At 33.2% G+C, this 15994-nt stretch overlaps 1 pseudogene; it reads left to right on the top strand.

The window, feature by feature from the left end:
* Positions 1-1819: 1819 nt before the first annotated feature.
* LOC108466666 (phenylacetaldehyde reductase-like) lies at positions 1820-3344 on the top strand (annotated as a pseudogene).
* The last annotated feature ends 12650 nt before the right edge of the window (positions 3345-15994 follow it).

The raw sequence follows: 15994 nt of genomic DNA, 5'->3' as shown, positions 1-15994 counted from the left end.
ATATTTCCACTGGGAATTGCATCGACATGTAGAGATCATACAATCAATCAAACAAGGTGTTGAGGATGTGTTCACGACATGTGAAATTGTCTTCGTCACGCTTCTTCTTGAGTTTGACCACTTTTTCAATTTTTCTCGGGGTTTGCATTAGGAGTAGGATCCTACACAGGTTGTAGGTTTGGATCCAAAATGTACGCCACATTCAAGACGATAAGAAGGGCCAACATCTTATCCTTCTAGCGATTGAAGTTTGAGCCATCAAATCGGTAAAGTTTCACAAACTCTTGGTTTATCGCTTTGAATGTGGTGGTAGTGTCCATCGCCATCTTCAAAATTGTTCTCTTTGATTGTTGGAGAATTTCAGTGGAGATGATAGATTTGGAGATGATATGAAATTAAAACGGTAGACTTTGAGGCACGTGTGATGCTTTCCAAAGAAAACAATTTGCCCCCACACAAAGTTGCTAGAGAGTTAAGGCAAAGGTCATACCGGGATACAACGAAGCTTTTTTATTTCCTTTGATTAGCAAAATCGAGGAATTCACTAACTCTGACTCTAATTTCTGAAATTGAATTGATCGTAATGATAATTGTGAGCACTATAGTCCATCTATTTATATGCACTCAATGGACACTATTGAAGAGACACAGCCTTTCGTGCTAGACATACTTCTTACAAGAAACATGTCCCACGAAAATCAAATGTATCCATTAGATGAATAAATCATCACTTTATAATTTGAATAAGTGCTCATGAATAATGAACTTGCAATCTACAATTTCCAACAGTTATTAATATGAGAAATATATTTTTAGAACAACGAATATCTTCTCAACCACATTTCGAATCCTTGAATGCCTTAAATAAAAAAGTTTGCGAGCTGTTTATGGTGCTTATGTCTGTCACCATTCTTTTCAATAGTATCATACCTCTTGATATAATGCATAAAAATCTTTTGTATTTCAATAATTATTATTGACCTTTTAATATTTTGGTTCACAGTCCAAATAGTATGTAGCTTTAATTATAAAAAATTAAATAAATATATTTTGGAGAAAAACTTATGCTAAGTTGTATCTCTTTCTAAAATATGTAAATTAAATAAAAATAATATATTTTTAATATATAACCTTTATAAAAAAGTTTTATAAATTGTCTAATAACTTTCATAACAATTTGTTATAAAAATCTAATTTTTGTCATAACTTTAGAAAATTATTTTTATAAATAAGTTATGATAAAAGAACTATAACATTTTTTTATAAATAAGTATATTATTTTTTAATTTTGGCCATAAATTTTATAAATAAATGTATTATAATATCTAAAGATCTTTTAGGATTTAAATAATATATATTTTTATTATAATTTTATAAAATCATATTTTCTTATGTTATAATTCTTTAGGATTTATATTATAAGAAAATTTTGGCCACGTACTAAACACTTATACAAATAATATTTTAAAATTAAATTTAAGTATAATTATCGCATAATTATTTCAATTTTACTTTCTTTTTAAGAATTGAAAAATATGATCAAAATTTTAATTATACCTAATTTGATGAGACTCACCAATTATATTAATTACCCTTATATAATTATAAATAATTACATTTAAATACGTGACTTTCCTAAAACATTCCGCGAAGTGGTTTTTTTCATTATAACAATGCTAAACATTTTCATGACCTAATTACGTTAGGTTTGAATATTTAATGCTTCCGGGTATTCTTTGATTGGACCACAGAAAGAGGAGTCGATGTAAACGTAACTAACGTGATTATTAATTTACTTAAAAAGCAGTGCATGCAGAAGCAGATGAAGAGGGCAGGATACAAAGATGAGCGAAGCAGAGAAACTGGTTTGTGTGACAGGAGCATCGGGTTACATCGCTTACTGGCTTGTAAACCTCTTACTTCAACATGGCTACACCGTCAACGCTACTGTTCGTGACCCATGTCAGTGCTTCTTTTTCTTTGCTTTTACTATCCCGTTTTCATCGTTCTCTCTTTCCTTTTCAATCCTAAAATGTTTTCATAACTTGGATATCTTTCCCTTAAACTTGTATCATATCATGCTTATTTATATTCTTAGACGATCGGAAGAAAACAGAGCACTTGCTTGCACTTGATGGAGCAAATGAAAGGCTCCATTTGTTCAAAGCGGAGCTACTTGAAGAGGGATCTTTTGATTCTGCGGTTGAAGGATGCATTGGTGTTTTCCATACAGCTTCTCCTTGTTATTTTGGCCCCAAGGATCCGCAGGTTATTCTCTCTTTAAATGACTGCGATTTCTGGTTAAGGTTAATGCTGATGATTTGAAGAACTATGGCACTTTTGTTTCTAGGCTGAACTGGTTGAACCTGCAGTGAAGGGAACACTTAACGTTCTTGGATCCTGTTGTTTGTCAAAAATTAAAGGTGTTTCGATTTCTTGTTATCTCCATTAGTTGTACCTTTGAGAAAGTGAAGGATGTTTTATGTATGTTGATAATGGATATACTCTGAATTAATTCTTGTTATTAGAATGTTGTTTGTTTCTATCAGGTTTGGTATATGCTTTCAAAGACTTTAGCAGAGAAGGCTGCTTGGAAGTTATCAGAAGAGTAGGGCATGGACATGGTAACAATTAACCCGGACACGGTGTTAGGACCTCTTTTACAGCCAACTCTCAATACTAGTGTGGAGCCAATTGCAAAGCTCGTAGGTAGGTAAACCTCCAACCACCGCAGCTGTATAAATCCTCACTTTCTATCTAACATACCCTTTACTTGATGCAGGGGCTGAAACGTTTCGTACTGCAACATGTAGATTGGCGGACGTTAGAGATGTGGCAAATGCGCATATACTTGCATTCGAGAATCCTTTGGCTTGCGGAAGATACTGTGTAGCTGGGAAACCTACACACTCTTGTGAGATTTTGAAGATATTACGGGAGTTTTACCCCCATCTCAATCTTCCTCAAAAGTAAGCCTAACAAGTTTCATTTATACATCACACATGCATAGATGCTCAGATGAATAGTGGAATGTTTTGGTGATGGCAGATGCTCAGATGAGAAGCTTTCCATGCCAGCATTTCAGGTAACCCAGGAGAGAGTGAAAAGTCTAGGCATTAAATTTACCCCATTGGAGGTGAGCTTAAAGGATACTGTTGCCAGCTTAATGGAGAAGAGCTTGTTGAGCGTCAACTGCATTGGCTTATTAGCAGCCCAGCAAAGGATTCCTCAGCATGGGACTTGTTACTTTGTTACCACCATGGCAATCTAACTGCCCTTAATATAAAAACATCATCCCCAGCTTCTATGATTTGGCATATTACTAACTATATTTAGTTATGAAAGTTTTCTTTTCAGTTTATATATACTAGAATCCATGACACCTCCTTTGAAATAATTTTTTAAAAATACATATTTTGAAAAAAAGAGACAAATTTCAATTAATAATGATGTAGCGAAATGATCTATACTAGGGTATGTAAAAATTTTTGCTCTAGATTTAATTTATTGAAATGGAATAAAGTTATAATCAAAATATAATAAAATTGTAATGGAATTAAATAAGTAGTTTAACTAATTTCTAAAATGATATGTTCTTAATTGTGGTAATTAGTGTAAATTAATATATTTTATATTATTAAAAAATAAAATAATGTATATAAATTATTTTGATATACATAAATCTACTACTCTCTTCTCTTAAAACCCAATACTTTATTTGATTAGAAATGCAACATGTAGTCAGACATAATTTGATTCCTTTAAAACTAAAATTATTCAAAATTTTAATTGGAAAAAGTTGGCTTTTAAAATTTTAATTACTTTTAACTCAGTTATATCTTACAAAGTAAATAGAAAACATTCTCAATAATGAATAAATCATATTATAAATAAATAAATAAACAATGACTAAAATCATATTTAGATGTTAGTTTTGAATGATTAAGTGTTAGGTGGATAAATATGAAAATTGAGATATTGAAACATAATAATTTATACTCTTTATTCACAATTAATTTCTTTCTAATTGGCACAATGTAATAGCCCAAAATTGGGTCTAGTTGGAACAGAGGTTTCGGGACCACAAAATCTAAGATATAAATAACTATTTTATGATTATTTTGAGGTCTATGATATGATTGCATGATTGTGTGAGAATTTCGTGAAGAAATTCTATGCATAAAGTGCTTAATTCGAAGTTAGGGACTAAATTGAATAAGTTGCAAAACTTGCATTCTAGAAGTTTCTAGTATGAAATTGATTTGAAATATTAATTAGGAGGTCTTAAATAGAAATTTGACCAATTTCTAAGTTATGGACAAAATTGGACATGGATGGAATTTTGGAAAGTTTAGTAGTAAGGGTATTTTGGTCATTTAGGGTAAAATGAATTAACATACAAAATTAAAAGCCAATTTTGCTCATATTCTTCACCATGGACGTGTATACCAAGGGAGACTCCATGTATAGGGTTTTCAAGCTTCCCAAGCTCAATTGTAAGTCCGTTCTAACCCCGTTTTTGAAGTTCTTTGCGTTTTTGGAGTCCCGGTAACTTGATTTAGCTTATGCTAGCAATAATTCAACCTAGGGTTCATATTTGGAAAAATACCCATAGGTAAAATTTGTGTATTCTGGTGTTTAATGATACAATATGAGGTTTTAAGTTATGTTAGACAACTTGTGCTACTCGGTTTTAAGTGAAAACGAGCAAAAGGGTATCGGTAAAAATACCTAATAGTCATAAGTATATGTTAGAGTGAGAATTTGATGTTGCCATAGAAGGGAAAAGTGATCATCATGTCATAAAACATTAGAATAAGGGATGAAGTTTAATTCCCGAGCCTAGGGGCAAAAGTGTAAATATGCAAAAGTTTAGGGGCAAAATTGTAATTTTTCCAAAGTTTGAGTTAAGGACTGTTTTGAATAGTACATTAATTAAATAAGTAAAATATGATGTTTTAGGTCCCGGAAAACGAGATTTGAACCTAGAATGAGAGAAAAATTGAAAATTGGGAAAGTTGGTAAAATGGCCGTTTTAATATCAAGGTAAGTTCATATGTATAATAAGCATTAATTTATGCATGTTTCAATGTAAAATTGATATATTTACTATGATCTCCGAGGTGTTGAAAGTATGTAAGTTGGTATGATAATAATACAACAATAATGTCAGAATTTATATTTGAAAGTTAAATTTAGTGAATTAATTGAATTATGTTAAATTAAATGATTATGGTGCCAAGTTTATGAATTGATTTAAAATATGTCTATGGTACATGAAGTGCATTGAATTATCATACATAAATGTGACTTCTATGATTATGGATATTATGGGAAATTGTAAGTTCATATGATTTTTAATAAGACAATGTGTAATTTAATGTTATTGCGTTGATATTAAATGAGATGTAAGTTTATATGTAAGTAATACATCACTATTACTTGTATTATGATATTTTATAAAAATATTGGAAATATGTTTGTGGATAATTACTTGATTGGTGAAATTGTTGGAAAAGAGAGAAATCCGGTTGAACCTTGGAAAGATTGGATGATACAAATGGTATGTAGCTAGGTCACATGTATAGTCTGAGTGCACATCATGTGTACAAGAGAGCTACAAGACATTATGATGTAGCTAGGTCGCATGGGTGATACTATGTGTACACCATGTAGACAAGAGAGCTACTGGGATATATGTAGCTAGGTCGCATGCGTGGTTCCAAGTGAAGGACACCATGTAGACAAGAGAGCTACGAGATAAATTGGCTAGGTCACATGGGTGGTACTAAGTGTTCACCATGTGTACAAGAGAGCCAAACTATATGATGGGTGGAGCTATGTGCTGAAACCACCAAGTATCGAGGATTGATCCGAAGTGTTCAACGGGAGACTCTCTATGTATTGCTTTGTGAGTTTTGTGATGAATAAGTGCAGGAACTTGGTTATGTGAATGATGTGTTCATTAAGTGACCAGGATGTGGTAAGGTTATAAACAAGTAAGTTATACATGAGGATGATTTTATGGTGACCTTGTGATCATGGGCCTATACTTGTGATGTATGAAATGTGGTGAAAATGATTTGTGATATGTATGTTAAAATGAGGTTAATACAAAGAAAGTGTGAAAGAGTGAATTAGCAATAAAACTGTTTTGGACAGTAGTAGTGATGTGATTTTGAAAAATCACCAAAAATAGTATAAATTGAATCAGAGACTGAATGAGATATGAAATTAAAGCTTAATGAGTCTATTTTCATATAAAAGAAATATAGAAAGCAAAGGAGTTCTATATTTTGAGATCTTTATGTTTTTGTGAGACTGATTCAGAATGATTACGTGATCCCCTGTTCTGACTTTGGAAAATCACAAAAATTTGGAGAAAAATAATTAGCGGCTCAAAATTATATTTTTAAATTCCATAATGAGTCTATTTTCAAGATAAATCAACAAGAACATTATCTGAGTTCTGTACTATCAGATAATTATTTTTTTAGTAAGAGATGTCAGAACTGTCAAAAAGTGAAATAGGGGAAATTTTAATTAATAAACTGTACTAATTGGCTAAACCAAAAATTATGAAAATTGGTGGAAAGATATGTGAGTGTAGTTTCAGGGGAAATTTACGGATCTTAATTTTGAGCTCTGTAGCTCGAATTATAAATAATTAAGTGACTATGACTCGTGTGGACAGTTTGATGTGAACATTTATTAGTAAATTGTGAAATCATACTTACAAGAATGCTATACACATTAAGGATGTGGAATGGAGAGGAGGAGGAGGAAAATAAATATATGTGGAATACATGGAAACTATGGTATATGAAATATTGATATAATGAAATAAATGATATGTGTTTATAATAAAACAAAAAGAGAATGTTATGTATCATACAAAAAGAGAAATGTATAAGTGGTACTATAATAAACAAGGTAAAATGAGTATGAGAGACACATGTATGATGACATACAAATGCTATGTTTGTGGTTTAATTGAGGATGTTTAATCATTAAATGAATACCATGTTATATGCTTTTGATTTTGTATAAGTGTGTAAGAGATCAAGGTTGACCAAAGCTTGGAAAATAGCTTAGGTATATTCCACACAGGCAGAGACACGACCATGTGTCTCAGCCATGTATGGAACATCACTTTGGGACACGGGCGTGTGGAGCCTTAAAGCATGAAATTTCCAAGATTTTTGTAAGTTCTCGGTTTAGTCCCAAACCCTTTCTAAAGTATGTTTTGGGCTCGGTAGACTCAAATAAGGGACTATGTGTAAGAGAATGAAGGCTTTGAAATATGAATAAAATTTTATGGCTCATATTTTAGTTTAATGTTTGTATGTTTGTCTGGTAACGCCTCGTACCTTAGCCCGGCCTCGAATACGGGTAAGGGGTGTTACACACAATATTAAGGTTTTCACTAAATCTTTCTGTTTTTTATTATTCTACATCACATTTTACATGTTTGTTTTGCTTTCTCATCAATCTGATAGGTAGCTACGCCCATGATGAATTTGATCCTTGTAATATCTACCTTGAAGACACTACACTGGAGAATAAATAAAAACATCTCTAGTTAAAAAGAATCTCCAATATATGCTTTTGGAAAGTGAAGGGAAGGATATATGCTTTTGGAAGGCGTCTAACACAGGTAATTACACAGTGGCAAGGGGTTATAAGTCTCTTAATCAAGATTTTTGGATGGAGCTAGGCGGATACAAAATGGAAAATGATTTGGAGAGTTCAGGTGCCACAACGAATAAGGCAATGTCTGTGGTTATGCATGCCTGGTAGAGTGTTGACTAACGAAGAAAGATGCAAAAGGCGATTAACAAATGACGGGTCGTATTACATGTGTGGCCACATGTTAGAAAATATAGATCATTCCCTAAGAACATGCCTATCGGCGTAACCAATTTAGGAAAGGTTAATTCCCGATTGTCTCCATAATGATTTTTTTACGATTGATTTTGAGAATTGGTTGCTGTTAAATATCAAGAATGTAACAGCCCGGTTTTCGCTAAATTGGAACAGTGGTTTCGGAACCACAAATCTGAGGTTGTAAAAATTAATTTTATATTATTTTATGTGTTTACAGCATGTGAATTAATATGTGTGAAAGTTTCGTGAAATAATTTTATGAATTGGTTGTTTAATTTGATAAAAAGACTAAATTACGTAAAATATAAAAGTAACATGTTATATATTAAAGTGCTTAATTGCTTTAATTAATTAAAGGTGAAGTCCTTATGTGGTTATTTGGCCTTTTAACAATGGAGTGGACGGTTATGGGCTGATGTTATATGGTTTTTTTATTTAATTATAAAGGTTAAAATGACAAATCGAATATTAATATGTAATAAATAAAACAAAACATAAAATATCATGCATGTTCATCTTTTATGGCCGAATGTGAGAAGAAAAGAAACCATTGTTGAAGTTTAATTTTAAGTTCAGCACCTAGGAAGCTTGATTTAGGTATGTTATTTGCTCAGTTTTTGATAATTTTTACATTTTTGAGATTATTGCTTTGTATATTAGCTAGCTCATGCTTTAATTTTCTTATTTGATGATGAATTTGTGAAATGCCATTGATGAATATTAAAGCTTTTTGTTGTTTGATTATGAAAAATAAATATTTGTTATTAGGATTTTGTGATAAAAATGCTTATTAAGGATTAAATTGTGAAAATTATAAATTGAGGGGTTAAAATGTGAAATAAATGGAATTAATGGGTTGCTAGGGACCTAGGGAAGATTCGGCCAAGCTTGGGTTTGATGAAATTTTGTGATCTTGTGTTGTTTTGAAATAGGACTAAATTTTGAAAATGTGAAATGTTAGGGGCTAAAGTGCAAAATGCCATTTATGTGTTTTTGAGTGAAATTGAATGAATATGTGATTAAATAAGTTAAATTTGAATTTATTTAGATCAAGAGAGAAAGAAATCAGATTTGGATCAGGGGAAATTGAAAGTTGTTGAATAGTTGTTCCGATCCGTTTGTTTCCATATGAGGTAAGTTCATATGCAAATAAATGTTTTTAAATTTAAATGTATATTTATATGTGTTGCCGAATTGAATTGAGCATTGGAGGACTAGTTTCGAGCATGAATTGATTGAGTTACGAAGTTGAAAGCCCTGCATAAACCTTAGGAATAGTATAGGATACTGATGTCATGACATTAGTACTTTCGAGGTGTGATTTCGTGTAAGACCATGTATGGTACATTGGAATCGATATGAGATTACATGTAAGACCCTATATAGGACAGAGGCATCGATATGTAATAACATGTAAGACCATATTTGGGAAATGACATTGTATGTGATATATGTGTTTCCGAGTATCCTTAACGATTCCGAATGGTTCAACGGGCAATGTCAAAACAAGGCCGTATGTGAATTTGAGCTAAATGATTCAGGTACATATAAAGTTTATATGTTCATTGAAAAATAAGGTAAGTGAAGTTACTTAACATGATAATATGGATTATATGAGAAAAGTGATTGTATATGTGTATGAGATTAGTTAAATGTGGCCTATTCGAATTGAATTATTAATATTCTTGTGATGATTTATTTGCTTATGGCTTTCTAAGCTTTCAAAACTTACATTGTGTGTTCTTTCATTATTTTATAGATATATAAATCTAGCTCAAGCTCAGGGATCGTCAAGGATCATCGTCACACTATCAATTGCTATTTCAGTACTTTGAAAGCTTGTACTTATGACATATGAAATGTATATGCTAGTTTTGATACTGTTAGTTTTGAATTGTGTATGAATAGCCATGCGAAAATGGCTTGATAGTGATGTTAATGTTTGTGAATAATCAGCCTTGTTAATTAGCTCATTTTGGGAAGTTTGTTTAATGACATAGTTTGCATTTGTGGATGGTTGTGAATCGATTTGTGTGATGTTAATGCAGTGATGGATGTGGTTTAGGTTGTGGCAATTTTATATAAGCTATGTTATGAATATATTATTGCTTGTATAATTGGTCTTTTTGGTACGGTCTGTGATAGCAAAAGTTGATTATGTTCTATAGATGATGAATCAGTCATTTGAGCAAGTATAATGTATCTAGTTAATGATGTTAGTTAGCTACGAAATGGTATAACTAGTTGAGATTTTGTTGTGATAATGGTATGATCTATTGAGGTTTAATTTGATGACTGAATATATGGCTAATTGATTGGTTGTGTATATGTATTTTGGGTACAAAAAATTAACATGCGATTTAGGTGTACTTTGATTTGTTATTTGTGTTAAAAAATGTTAATGTTGCTATAGTGCAATGCGCATAACTTGCTAATAATGACAATTATACTTGACCATTTAGCGATGTTTGATAATGAATCTTATATGGATAATTAATAAGTTGTATAATATGGCTTGTTTTGATTTGATATGCGAATGTACATAGGCATATGGAATGGCAGTTTGATAATTAGCTAATGAATAAATGTATGCAAATGGATGTTTTAACATATGCTAGGAATATGAAATGTAATTGTATATGCTTGAATTTATATTAAGTATGCGAATGCTATTAATGTGATGGTTATATGTTTTAAAAATTTTATTTATGGAGCGTGTGAACATGGCTTTGATGTATGCAAGTTTGGTTCGAATATTTGTATAGGTTGATGATATTGATGTGATTGAAATTTGAAGCATGGATTGTTTATGAATTATAAGTAATAAAGCATGATTGGTTTTAGTTTATTAAGTGGTCCATATGTGCAAATTTGACTTATATGAACGAATAGATGGTTGTTATTTGATTAAATTATTGTAAATTAGTTTATATATCTTTGATCATGAAATGAATTATACGAATGTGCTGAATTATGTTTTGTCAGGTAATGCCTTGTAACCCTAATTCGGTATCAGATACGGGTTAGGGGTGTTACAAAGAATGAGGTGAACTTATTAGCTAAGGGGATATGATGGGAAATTGTGTTTGCTAATGTTGTATGAAGGTTATGGAAAGGAAGGAACTTGGTCATTTTTACTAATCAACATCTGATGTACGAATGATGTAGTCGTGGCTAGTTAGTCTTAGGTTAAGGTGTCAGTAAATTTGGCCTTTAACTCACAACAACAAGCTTCTATGTGTTGGGAAAATCTTCAAAATGGGTGGTTTAAATTGAATACAGATGGTGTAGTTGATGTTAATTCTGGCAATCCTTAAAGTGAGAGGCCCGAAAGAAGATTGATGCTTGGTTATGGTCGGAATTTAGGTGTAGGTTCGATCTTAGAAGCATAACTTCAAGTGATTTTAGATGGGTTTAAAACGTCTTAGGATAAAGGGGTGCATCGACTGTTGATTAAGAGTGATAGCAAAGTAACGGTGGATTTAATACTTGGAACCGAGATGGTGGGGCTACCAAATCTAGGGTTGGAAATCTATAATTAGATGGAGAGGAATTGACAAGTAAAGATACGCCAAGTTCCAAGAATGACGAATATGGATGCTGATGCTATGACTAAATTGGTTAGTGGCTACGCAACCGGATTTCATGTTTTTGCTTATCCACCTCCAACGGTGTAGGACGTTATGTTGCGAGCAGGGGTCAAGCCCTACCAGCCCTCCTAAAATAGAAATATTTCATTTACGTCCTTTAAAAATTTAAATTAGTAAATAAAAAATTGCACGTTGCCCCCTCTAAAAATGATAAAAATTTGATTTAATCCTTTAAAAATTATAAAGATATAGGCTATTCAAATGATTAAATTGAATTTTAACTATTATAAAAATTTTCTGACTTCGCCCCTAGTTGTGAGATAAGTGTTAAGTAACAAAAATTTGGCTTAGGTCCTCGTGAGGGCCCGGTGGAAATCGTAAGCAAGATGGCGTGCGTCGGAGGTGGGGCCCAAGGAAAAGGTTGCGCCCAGAGTCTCACTTTTTCGAAGTGGGAATGGCGGTCTTAGTCTTACCTTGCGTGTTTGTCATTATGTCCCTGAAATAAAGGATAAAAGCAATTATCAGATAACTGGAAAAATCAGCATAGACAACAGGAAATCAATAGAGAGACAAGTCAACAAATCAAAGAAAACAGCCATTCCAGTCCAATAAATGGCACAAAAGAGACCAAATCTTAGTTAAAATCTAAACCACAAGATTGAACAACTAACCCAAAAATAAATTCATCAACACTTAACATGATAAAAACAATAATAACATAAAATAAAAATAAAATAAAATAAAAACAATAAAGGCCTATTAATAAAATAACTAACAATAATGAAACACAAAAACAAATAACAATAATAATACTAAGTAAAAATAATAAGAAGAATAAAAAATATATAAATAAAATGTATTAAATACGAATAATAATAATTATTATTATTATAAACAACTAAAGATAATATAATAAGAATATAAATAAAATAAATAATAAACTAAATATAATAATAAAATTATAATAAAATAAAAATAAATAAATAATAAGGTAAATGAAGGGACCAATCGGGCTAAGGTTGGACGACGGTGGTGATTATGGGTTGAGACGTGGTGGTTGGCGCAAGGAATGAACGATAGCAGTAGGACAAAGAAACAACCGATGACAGTGATTCATGGGGCAAGGGAAATGGGGTTGTGATGGTGCTGTCGACAGGGGAAAGAGGAGTGGTGTTTACTTAGTCAATTGTAGGGATTGGGAAAAAATAGAGAAATTTGGGTTCGATGGTAGGTCGTTGAAGAAACAAGGCTCCGATGAGAACTGGTAGGCTTGAGTAAAACAGGTGGTGGAGGGAGGCTGCGATGTTTGGTGGAGACGAAGATAGGGAGAAAGGGAGAAGAAAGATCTGGGGAAAGGGAAACGTAGAGGGGAAATGAAGGGTGTTCAGAGGTGAGGGGGTAGGTGGCTTGGTCGGAACTGTTTGAAAGGGAAGACGACTGGGACGATGTGACCGACGGTGAAGGGATAAGTGGCCGACGACGGCTAGGGCTTGGTGAAACAGTGAAAAATTAAACAAAAATAGGAGGCACAATTGTGTAAATGGCCCGTGTTGGGCCACACGACTGTGTCTCCCACCTATGTTTGCCATCTTAGCCTGTGTGTCATTCCAAATTAAATAAAAATTAAGCCTAGTTTCAACCGGCCAGAGACACATTAGTGTGTTTATGTAACACCCCGAACCCGAGACCGTCGCCGGAGTCGAACACGAGGTGTTAACAGACTTCAAGCCACTTATTAGAAATTTCCCAGACAGGCTGCCAATCTGCATACGGGTCGCATTAAAAATCATATCTTGAGTTCTGAAACTCGAAATCCAGATCCGTAAATTTTCCCCGAAACTAGACTCATATATGCATCTAAAAATTTTTTTCTAGAATTTTTTGGTCGGGCCAATTAGTACAGTTTATTAGTTGAAGTCCCCCATGTTACAGGGATAGACTACACTGACCTTTGCACATTACGACTTGGATATCTCCCTGTACAGGGCTTCAATACTGATGCCGTTTGTTTCTATAGAAACTAGACTCGAAAAGGAATCTGTAAATATATGGCATGGCTTCTAATTATCTCTGGTCAATTCATGATGAATTCCCAAAGTCAGGACAGGGACTCCAGTAACCGTTCTGGCCCTGTCCCGCGAGAACTTAAATATCTCTTAACATACAGCTCATATGGTTGCTTCGTTTCTTCTATATGAAAATAGACTCATCGGGCTTCGATTCCGTAATTCATTCATTATTTAATTCTATTTTCCCTATTTTTAGTGATTTTTCAATCTCACGTGACTGCTGCTGCCAGCACCTGTTACTAAAGCAACTATGCCTATTTCATGATTTCCCTTTGATCTAACTAGTGATTCATCATACATGTCACAAATTATGATCATGACTAGCCATACCAAAGGCTAATCATTGTCAAACATCTCCCTACTACACTATTGCCATATCATGAATTTTAACACCAAAATAATCAACCATGGCATATGGCATAAAAATCGAATTACCAAGACTTGCAACTTAACATTAGAGAACTAAATCCAACCGAACATTTATGCCATTTTCGCATGGCTAAAAGTTTACATACCAAAGTTCAACAAAGCATATTAGCCTATACATGCCAAAATGTTCTCCTAGACCGACTACAAAAAAGATACCAAAAGTTGCTAGCGGTGTGATGACTTCGATGACGATCACGAGCACGCAAAAGGACGAGTCCAAGAAACCTAAAATAGGCGACAAGCAAACACCGAGTGAGTATATAACTCAGTAAGCCATAAGCATTATATTGCCATTCAGTAATAATATATCATAAGAGAAAATAATTAATGCGGGATTAAAATCCTCCATCCACACCCAAACTGTGCTATAATTCCTTAGGCATTTCGGTTTGATCTCATACCAAGCCCTACTTTGATATTTCATACATTACACCATATGACATTGCATGCATTTATCTTCAAGTATAATCACCACATAGGTCAAGACTTACCAAGCTAAATTCCAAATATAAATAAAATGTCTATTCCTCATGAGCTCAAGGTGTTTACTCGTACCGCTGTCCATGATTGACTCGGTAAGGCCGCACACGTAGAGCATGTATGTTCATTTGAGGATGTGTAATAAGCCCGCACACTTAGTGCCAATTTGTGATCATAAATGTTTACACCCGCACACTTAGTGCCGAAACCAATAACTCAATACATCTCACCTCTTTTCTTTCCATTCAATACTTTCATCACCACATACATACATGTATATATATATATATATATATATATTTATCATTCCATTCAGCATCATTACTTGGACATTACGACCATTTAAATTAGTAAAAAATAAGTGCTTAATGACTTACCTTATATTGGATGAAATGATTCCCAATCGACTACTCGATTATCTTTGCTTTGCCTTTGCTTGATTCTCCCTCTTTGATGTCTTGATCTAAAATGAATACATTTAGTAGTTTAATCTTCTTGCTGGATTTTTATGTGTATAATTTAATGGTTTTCACCCCATTTCACAACTATCCTTGTTCAAAATATCAAAACCTCAACCAATATTCGATTAATGCTTCAAGGTCGAATGTATTGTCACCATTAAGTTAATCTAGTCTCAAGTATTTTAATCCTAATATACAACATCATGAATCAACTCAACCTTATAAGCCAATATTACTCCTACAATCGATTGTAAAAAGTTAACAAAGAAAATATATTTTCACAAACATATACACCCATATGGCCGATTATACCAAATCAAGTTTAACCTTACTTATCTCAAAATTTTCATTCCATACTATCATCCCGTGACATAGCAAAGTTTTGAACCATGGACTAATTAGAACTAAAACTAGCAACTAAAAACATGCATGAATCTCATGGCACAACATCAAACATACCTTAATCTAGATACAAGGATAGCCAACCTCTTCCTAATCCTCTTCCAAACCAACCATGAGCAAGAACCCTTTCTTCTCCCTTGGGATTTTCGCCAAAAGGATGAAAAAAGATGAACAAATTTTTTGTTTTCTTTCTCACCTTCACGGCAATGGGGAGGGGGAGAAGCCTTCACACACACATTTTTTTTCTCATTTTTTATTGCTCATGCACCTTATTTTATTTATTCCAACATAAAACACTCACCCAACATGTTTCATGACATGTTTTGCCCATGATTCCTTGTCATGGCTGGCCACTAGCACTTGGGGGAATTTGACATGCAAGTCCTCCTTTTGACTACATGTACTATTAGGTCCTTATAGATTAGCCTATCATTTTTCAAAAGTGTCATACAAGTCCTACTAACTGAATTCACATGCAATCGACTAAACCGAAGCTTGAAATTTTCACACATTCATAAATACATATTCTAGACAATAAATATTACGTTCAAACATTTCGGTGACTCGGTTTAGCGGTCCCGAAACCACTTCCCGACTAGGGTCAATTTTGGGCTGTCACAGTTTAGGCCGTGTGTGAACATCCTTCACTTCTCCCACGCCTATATGTGACGCCGTT

This window comes from Gossypium arboreum, chromosome 2 (assembly GCF_025698485.1).
Source record: "Gossypium arboreum isolate Shixiya-1 chromosome 2, ASM2569848v2, whole genome shotgun sequence".
NCBI lineage: Eukaryota > Viridiplantae > Streptophyta > Magnoliopsida > Malvales > Malvaceae > Gossypium > Gossypium arboreum.
Note: the sequence above shows the minus strand (reverse complement) of the source record. Positions and strands in the feature narration are given on the sequence as shown.